Source organism: Schistocerca americana, chromosome 11, assembly GCF_021461395.2.
Source record: "Schistocerca americana isolate TAMUIC-IGC-003095 chromosome 11, iqSchAmer2.1, whole genome shotgun sequence".
Classification (NCBI taxonomy): Eukaryota; Metazoa; Arthropoda; class Insecta; order Orthoptera; family Acrididae; genus Schistocerca; species Schistocerca americana.
In genome coordinates this window covers 66,876,215-66,885,934 of record NC_060129.1, presented here as the reverse complement: position 1 = coordinate 66,885,934, position 9,720 = coordinate 66,876,215, and the positions used below count along the sequence as shown (strand labels likewise).

Genomic DNA, 9,720 nt, shown 5'->3' with positions numbered 1-9,720 from the left:
AGTGCGGCTTCAGCCGAACAAAACTTTATGAGTTTTTCTACGTATCTGTAGTGTGTCGTGACCATATGCCAATGAATGGAGCTACAGTGAATTTATGAATCGCTTCAATCATTTGTAATAGCACTGTATATTCATGTAAAAGCTTGAAAATTAGCAGTAGTTTCCCCCTACGAAACATACACTATGTGATCAAAAGTATCCGGAAACCTGGATGAAAATGGCTTACAAGTTCGTGGCGCCCTCCATCGGTAATGCTGGAATTCAGTACAGTGTTGGCCCACCTTTAGCCTTGATCACAGCTTCCACTATTGCAGGCATACGTCCAAACAGGTGCTGGAAGGTTTTTTCGGGAATGACAGCCCATTCCTCACAGCGTGCTGCACTGAGGAGAGGTATTGATGTCGGTCGGTGAGGTCTGGCATGAACTTGCCGTTCCAAAATATCCCAAAGGTGTTCTGTAGGATTCAGGTCAAGACTCTGTGCAGGCCAGTCCTTTAGAGGGATGTTATTGTCGTGTAACCACTCCCCCACAGGCCGTGCGTTACGAATAGGTGCTCGATCGTGTTAAAAGGTGCAATCGCCACCCCCGACTTGATCTTCAACAGTGGGAGCAAGAAGGTGTTTAAAACATCAATGTAGGCCCGTGCTGTGATAGTGCAACACAAAACAACAAGGGGTGCAAGCCTCCTCCATGAAAAACACCACCACTCCATAACACCACCACCTCCGAAGATTACTGTTGGCATTACATACGCTAGCAGATGACGTTCACCAGACATTCGCCATACCCGCACCCTGTTCATTGGATCGCCAGATTGTGTACCGCGATACGTCACTCCACACAACGTGTTTCCACTGTTCAATCGTCCAATGTTTACTCTCCTTACACCGAATGCGGCGTCGTTTGGCATTTACCGGCGTGATGTGTGGCTTGTGAACAGCTGCTCGAGTACGAAATCCAAGTTTTCTCACCTGCTGCCTGACTTTCATAGTACTTGCAGTGGATCCTGATGCAGTTTTGAATTCCTGTGTAACAGTCAGGATAGATGTCTGCCTACTACACATAACGATCCTCTCCAATTGACGGCGGTCTCTGTGAGTCAACAGACGAGGTCGGTCTGTACACTTTTGTGCTGTATATGTTACTTCTAGTTTCCACTCCACTATCACATCGGAAACAGTGCACCTAGGTATGTTTAGGAGTGTGAAAATTTCGCAAACAGACGTATGTCACAGGTGATACCCAATCACTTGACCATGTTCAAAGTCTGTGAGTTCCGCGGAGCGTCCCATTCTGCTCTCTCATGATGTCATTGATATGGAGTACCTGGCAGTAGGTAGCTGCACAATGCAGCACAGAGCTGGTTGATGTAGGGAATGGTATCTGTGGATCTGAATGCCGTCATAAAAATTAGAAATCTAGATTCCAGATTAGTATTATTTTGTCAAATAAAGGGCGCTCAGGCCAATCATGTCGATTTATCATTCCACTCCCAGCATCATTGTACATACATTTATCCATTTGCTGCCATGGATTAAGTAGCTAGAATTGTCTGTGATTGCTGTGTGTTTTCGCACTAAGAAAAGCCCGGCTTTCCGTTCCAATCTATCACGTAGTCTTTTGGCACTCTGCACAGCACTCAGAATGGGCCTGTATGTGGTTGGTAGAAATCAGACACGTGTTCTTCAGACGATAGTTTCGTTGTTTTGCCTGTCAGTAGCTCAGCAGAGTGGGAGGAGAAAAGCAGAGAGGAGCTTAAACAAGTGTCTAGGCATATGAAGATAAAGTGGGCCTGGTTGTGAGAGTAAGTAGCGTAGCTATTGAAATGGAAGACGGAGCAGCAGCAAGGGAGATCTGCTGGATAGTGTGGGAATGTTGCAGTGGGTGGATATTCTGCAGAACAATGGTCAGGAACCAGATGTCTTCAGCTGTAGGGGGTGGGTGGAGGAAATTGATGGGATGGATGGGCTGGTCAATGTGGTGAATGGGGACAGTGAGCTCAGGATTTGCATTTGGAGGAAAGGGTGGGGTGGAATTCGTAGCAGGTGTTGCAGGAAGGAGGAGGACAAGGTTAGGACATTGTTTAAGGTAGTGGGAGGCACTCCACGAGGTAATGGTGGATGCGGGGCAAGTAGAGGTGTAAATGATGGTGCTAGTGGGTGTGTCCATGATGGGATTCGTTGTCCACTGGCAATAGGAGTCACTGAAATGGGGAAATAGACAAATATGGAGGGTGGCTGTGATGAGGACAGGGGGATGCCGCCAGCGGCGGTGGTGGTGGGGAGCACCGGGCAGCAGCCAGCAGACAGATGGCAAAGGCACCTCGAGAGCAGCCCGGGTGGCATAATCCTCCGATTTGAAAGTGAGGGGATCCAACCCTCGAGATGTTAATTTTTTCCCCTTACTGAATGTCAATCCCCCCTGGCGATAGATGCGTAAAGCCCAAATAAGAAAAGAGAAAAAAAAACACATTATGGGAAGATAACAAACGATATAAAAAGGCAATAAAACGGTGACTTTGTTAAAAACGGTAAAGTGGCGGAAAAGTTGCAGAAGTTAAAACAGAGAAAATATGGGGATGATAACGCTAATGAAGACATATAGAAAGTACACAGGCAAAATTTAAAAAACATGGCGACGGTACGTTTTATGTTTGCAACGCGCATGCGTGTGAGCCCGCCGGCGACTGTTTCAACAAACCTATTCGTACTTCTCCTATCAACACCACCAAGAAACAAAGCTTCACAACGCCTGCAGTCACGTCACAGCTCTGCATACTGTATCACCTAGTTTGTAAATGATGAATTGTGGCGTAACACGATCAAGTGAAAAAGATTTATATAAATATTGGATCCTGTATCTTCAAAGGCAGTTCATATAGTCACAACTACCTACTTTTTAGAATTTTAAGCACTTATAGCGTCACCTTGCTGCTGATTAGATCTTACAATAAGGTAACCAACGCAATATTTCGACTACCTAAGGCATAATGATTTTCCTTGAATACAAAAAAAAAACATAAATAAATAAAAATAAATAAAAAAAATACACTAGGACCTTCAAAATTCGCCTACAAATAAAATAAATCATTTATCCTATTTTTTCAGTCACCACTACCTACTTTTTATGCAACGTAAAATTTTAAGCACTTACAGCATTGCCTTGCTGCATATTCAATTTTATAATAAGTAATAATGATTTTCCTTGATTGTTAATAAAATTACACTAGGACCTTAAAAATTCACCGCAAATAATGTAAATCATTTATTAAAAGTTTTTTCATTTAATAACTTACGAAAAAGGGGCATGTGATACTTAACAAGCTTCACTTTAATAAGTAAATGTCCAGAAAACATTTATTTCACAATTTTTTGTGACAAGGAGTCAGATGTCAAGACTTTTTCATTCTTTTGTAAATACTTACATCTTTTGTCACACACACATCATTTTTTAGTTTTACAAAGTTGTTTAGTAAAATATTTGCACTGCAAGTCAATATACAATGTGTGATAGATTCAAGAGTGTGACCTTTTAAACAATGGAAACCAAGAAGTAAGTCTTTTGGCACATTAATGGCTGCTTCTTTCACAAGCACATTTCTTTGATTTACTTAGTGCAGGAACAAATTTTTCCTTTTCTTTAAGAATTTTTTGTAGTGTTACGTATACATAGGAAACACATGTGACTACATCACTGCTAGGGTATGTTAAACCTCCCCTGTCATTTGCCATTATCAAATCATCTGCTTGTCTTGTTTCTTCGGATGTTACAAACCCTTCACAATATGGACAATTTATTTTAGATGCACTTGGTGTGAGCAATATAATGGAGTAATGGCCAAGTGTTTTCGTCTACTTCATCAACATCACTATCATCAACTATTACATTTAACAGCTCTGGGTTGTCGATATCTTGAAAGCCTGGGATTCTACAACAAGCAGCATCGACATTATTAGGTCTTACAACAACATCACCAAACACTTTGGACTTTAATACAAGAGAAAACATACTCTGGGCCCTTAATTTTCCTTGTGTTTCAAATACCTGCCTTAGCGATACATGGTAACTTCCCCCATTAAGCTGGCAGTATTTCCCAAACCTGTCCTTCAAACTGTCTGTCTGTATTTTCCCAAAGAGCAAATATGTCCTCTTCTTCTCACACAGCCAGTATTCACTAAAATCAATAAAGGTTGCAGTAGTATGTTTGAGAGCAAAGTGTGTTTCTCTGGTCAATTTCTTTCCTCCATTGCAATCTTCCCATGGCCACAACCACGAGAGAAAGTTTCTCAAAAAGACATGAATATGTTTTTAATTGAGAGTAATCTGTTCTTGGTAAACATTTCTTAGCCATTTATCCTTCAGCAGCGTTTCAACATTTAATATCAAACCACTGACTTATTATTTTTACAAATGTGGCAGTACTCTGCCAGTTTTCAATTTCTTTGTTGCACCTAGTTGTTGCATTGCAACAACTGTCATGTTATTAAAAATATGCAATGCTAATTTCACATTTTGCCATTCAAAAGAATTTGGATATAGTGACTTAAGTGTTAAAGTGCTGCCATACTGCAACAGTTCACCTTTTTCTAGTAAATATAGTTCCTTCAGTGCTGTAACAGAAGCAAGACCTACCTTCAAGCTATCACTAAAAGAAGGAAAGCATATAATTTGGTCCTTTTCATTACCCCAGTTGTTCCGTTCACATTTTAAAATGTGTACAGTATCCACAAAGTAGTAAAGTGGGCGGTCTGCAGAAGTCTGCTCAGGATGAACATATTTTATCTGTACACTAGGAGGGAGAGGGGGGGGGGAAGAAAAGTACGAAATAGCTTTCTTATTAGTAGCATTATTGTCAGCTACTACTCCTATTACCTGAAATCCCACTGCTTCTAGTTTAATTGAATTGTGTGAACTGGGAGAATATGCACCACATCTTTGTACACTGAATCCATACTCTGGATCATAAAAACGTAAGCACTAGTTGCACACAAAACCACATCTGTATTAAAAGCACCACCTACAACATTGCCACCTTTATAGTCAAGTTGTGACTTTAAATAAATCTCATCCATCAACAGGACAGTTTTATCATTCACAGATAAAGCACCAACTTTTTGTGGTATGTAACTGAGAAACTGATCACTCTGATGCTCAATGATTGGGTTAGTTGGAAGTTTACTGCAAAGTTTTGACAAAGTACTGGGACTTGGAATGGAATAATTACGAGCACTCATCAAAATCCTATATGCATGTGGCCTGATAGAATAAGCTAATGACCATAAAATCATTGAAACACTCCCGTACCTAATCTCTGTTGGACTATTAAATCTTGGAAATGAAACTTGTTCCTTCAAAAATTTAATTTTATGCTCACTTTCTGGTAAATTTTCTTACAAGTTTTCCAAAATGTCTTCAATGCAAGACAAACTTGCGTCAAATGGAGCCTCATTTATATGAAACATCACATACAACTCTTTCAAAATATTGCTAACTGTACCAGTATCACTTACTTGGTTTGGTAATTTAATCGTACCAGCACAATTTAGCTCAGCTTCCTTCACAAATGCACTTAACACTAAATCACTATTTATAACGACATGCCACACAACATTTAGATAAGGAGCATCCTTTAACACAAGACACAAATTATTTGATTTAGTTACCGTGACCCAGTCACTGTGCTTTTCACAATCAGATAATTTTGATTTAAAATCTTCTAAACTAGCAAATGAACTCTTTTCCATCATTTTTTGTGTGATCCCACACTCTGCTCAATGACTTTCTCAAGTGCTTGGTTCTCCAAACGTTCGCGATTCTCTGGATCTTCTCGAGCTGGTGCTTGTTTTGAAGATAAATACGTAGTTCATCCTTGCAACTTTGAAGGTACGGCATCTGCAAATAGAGAGAGATAAACATGAGATCCGTATAGCAATGTTTCATGATCTTAGATATTTAACAATATCGTAAGAAAATTAAGGAACCTGAACATTAATCTGAAAACTGATTACAAGTACCCTTTACGATAAATTTTCACGAACGTTTCTTTAAACGTGGACGGTCCAAAGGTGCTGTAAAGAGTTTGCCAGTTTTGGGTCGTAAGCACTGGTAATTTTCTCAATGTCGTCTGCAGTGAAATCAGTTCACATATCTGAAAAGAACCATATATTTTACTGTTAACGTAAAGACAGAATGTAAACCGACAAATGAAATCTAACTGAGGACTGCATAAAGTGAGCTTAAAAGTATAATGCTTCGTTATAGATAGGCTATTGATTTGAATTTTCAGTTCTGTAACATAACAGTATTAAAGAGTAACAATATAGAAATAAAGTTAAATTACAGATACTTACAACGAACTGTTTACTGGGTTCCCAGTCATTCCTATGAACTGCAGCGATCCGTTTCAATCTTAATGCTTCATCAGACGGGAATGAAAAGATGCTAACTGTTAAACCGTTGTCGTAGTTTCCCCTACAATAGGGCATACAGCACTTGTGTGACATTTTGAGCAGATTCTCATTAACAATCCGAATCGCATATGGCAGTGAGAACAAGATTTCCGCCACAAATGTTACGAAAATAAAGCCATGCTTTCAGTCACTGCTACGAAAACCGACCCACAGGCGTCTAAAGCTAGCGAAATGAGGGATGCTCAACTACCGGACCTACCGATAGATGGCTCTACCATTTGATTACTGTCGTCCGTATTGCCCGCCATATTTGAATTTGCCAAGAAGTTTCTCTCGGTCTGTACGGTGTATAAGGAATTAAGGATTATCGAAATGGTGATTTCTTGTTCCGCTTTCAAGTGTACGAAGCGATGGAGTAAGGAAAGTGACTTACCATTTCACAGGTAATAGGACTACCGGTACAATACTACAACAATACAGACTTAGTGCGTTTGCGAATTCGATGTTTTTGAACAGGTTTCCTCTAAAGCACCCAGAGCTGCTAAAGAAGTGGATTACTTCCGTGAAGCGGAAAGATTTCAAACCTACATCTTGCAGTTTTCTTTGCGGAAACCTTTTCCGGCAAGATGATTACGTAGTGAGCCCTGGAACGTGGAAGAAACGTCTCAGACCCGAAGCAGTGCCATCAATTGTTGACTTTCCGACACATTTGATGCCACCAAATAAACAGTCACGACGACATGTTAGCATTTTGAGTGACAACGATGCTTCTCCATTTGAGGCAGCTAATTAATTTCTTTGCTATGTGTGTGGTTTTGACCTTTGTGAATTTATTTCGTACGGACACTAATGGGCTACATAGGTCTACGCAATGTTGTAATACAGTTCCATATTTTTGTTTTCAGCGTTTTGTCCTGGAATCCGTGCTTGATTTGCCCTCTGCAGAAGCTACTGATTGCGTGGACAATGTTGTCAATGAGAATTCTTCCGTGGAAAGCATGTCCCATTTATCCAATGCAGAAGCTGCGAATTGTGTCGAAATCGTTAGTATAAGGATGTTTTCACACCCCCAAAGTTTTCTTATAATATTTTTTCATCAAGCCTTGAGTTATTTCAATCATATATAACGAAATTATTTCTTTATTTCAGAGTGCAGTTGGTTCTCAAGTAATTGATTGTGGTATACAGTCGAAAGTAGAAATGGAAGACAAGGCGACCAGAACTTGCAATTTTTTCTCAGACATTGTGCACGAATTAAAACGTAAACTGAAGTGTGTACGTGAAAAACTTCGAAGAAGAGAGAAGAAAGTGTTTTCGATGGATGACATCATAAGTTCATTGAAGGAGAAGGGGCATCTTCCTGAGAAGTTACATAACTTCCTCAATCATCAGAAAGGAACACAAGTGGAATTAGTGTGCAATTTAGTGGACAACTCTCTCTCGTCAAAGGGTAATAGATACACAACAAATGTGAAAATGTTTGCGATGACTGTGTACTTTTATTCACCAGCAGCATATGAATACCTGCAAAAATTAAAGCCTCTGACCCATAAATCATTGATTTCGAAACGGGTGGCAAGTGTCGACTGTGAAACTGGCTTCTTAAAAGATGTTTTTAAGTACGTTGATTCGAACCCAATCGTAAGGGACCAGTTCAGCGATTCATGTCTAATTGTAGACAGTGTGGCACTTAGGAAGCAAGTAGTTTGGGACCAAGGAACTAAGCAATACACAGATTTTTTAGAGTTTGGTGGGGAAGTGCCTCAGTCAAAAGAAGTAATAGAGGCATCTGAGGCTCTGGTTTTCATGCTTGTCTCTATTAAAGGCAAATTTATATGCCCGATTGCATATTTCTTTATCAACGGTGTACAGGCAAATAATCAGGCCACACTGATGAAATCCGCTTTAGAGAGGCTGCATAGTTCTGGCATTAGGGTTTAATGTGTTACATGTGATGGCTGCAAGGTAAATATAAGCACTTTACGTACACTTGGCTGTACTTAAAATTTTTCCAAGGGTGATTTTAAGAGCTACAATGTTTATTGTATGTTGGACATGTCATATGATGAAGTTTGCCAGGAATGCTCTAGCAGAAGTATCTGCTATTGAGTCTCCAACTGGCATTATTAGATGACATTTCATTGAGCAATTGAACAAGGTACAACAAGAAGAAGGTATGACATTTGCCAACAAACTATCAGGACAACATATAATTTATGTAAATAGAAAAATGAATGTTTCATTAGCTCCACAGACTTTGAGTTCTAGAGTGGCAGATAGTATAGAGTTTTTGAGGAGGGTTGGTGATCCAAATATTAAAGGAAGTGAAGCAACAGTAGAATTTTTGTATAATATTGATAGGATTTTTGATATTCTGAACTCCAGAAATCCATTAGGTAAAGGGTATAAGAGCCCCCTGAGACTTGACAACAAATCTTATTGGCTTGGTATTTAAAAAAAAAATAAATTAAAAAAAATGGTTCAAATGGCTCTGAGCACTATGGAACTTAGCATCTATGATCATCAGTCCCCTAGAACTTAGAACTACTTAAACCTAACTAACCTAAGGACATCAAACAACACCCAGTCAACACATTGGTATTTTCAGACACACTGAAAATTATATCAAAAGCTTAAAAATCATTGGTGTTCCATTGCTGCTCCATGCAAGAAATACTTTTGCTTTTGGGATAATTTTCAATATGCAATCAGTAAGGCACATAGCTCTGACAAGTATGCTTCGTGTTGAATCTCCTTTGAAGTATTTGCTAACATATAAACTGTCACAAGACCACATAGACCTTTTTTCCCCCTGCATTCGGTCCAGATGTGGTTGGAACAACAATCCAAATGCATACCAGTTCAAATGTGCCATGAGAAAGTTGCTCTTGGGTAACAGTGTCACTGCAATGAATGGGAATTGCTCAAATTTTAATGTGTGTTGTTTGCCACCTGTTTATGATTTTCATGCAAGAAAGCATGTAGTAGAAAGTGATGAAAGTGCTGCAGAAAATGAAGTAGAGGAGTGGTGTGCACTTCTTGATGATAAGATTAAGTTCTCATTTCACAAGTAAAACATACTCTATTATATTGCAGGGTATGTGTCATTGCACCTTTCAAGGCAGATCACATGCAAAGACTGTCTTCACATACTGAAGCCACCAGTAGTTAAATCTGCATTAGAATGTGATTCTCTCTATGCTTTTCCCAATATGGCCAATAAAAATGCATTTGTAAATTTTGTTAACTGGGGAAAACTGGTTAAAACAAGTGACTGCGTGTACTCTGTTGTAGAATACTCAGAAACTG

At 39.4% G+C, this 9,720-nt stretch overlaps 1 long non-coding RNA gene across 1 annotated transcript; it reads right to left on the bottom strand.

Annotated features, from left to right (window-relative positions):
- Nucleotides 1–5,853: 5,853 nt before the first annotated feature.
- On the bottom strand, nucleotides 5,854–6,641 carry LOC124553830. Its single transcript, XR_006968144.1, has 3 exons — nucleotides 6,352–6,641; nucleotides 5,983–6,149; nucleotides 5,854–5,893 (listed from the first exon to the last, which is right to left on the bottom strand). It is a non-coding gene; the product is annotated as an uncharacterized LOC124553830 (long non-coding RNA).
- Nucleotides 6,642–9,720: the final 3,079 nt, after the last annotated feature.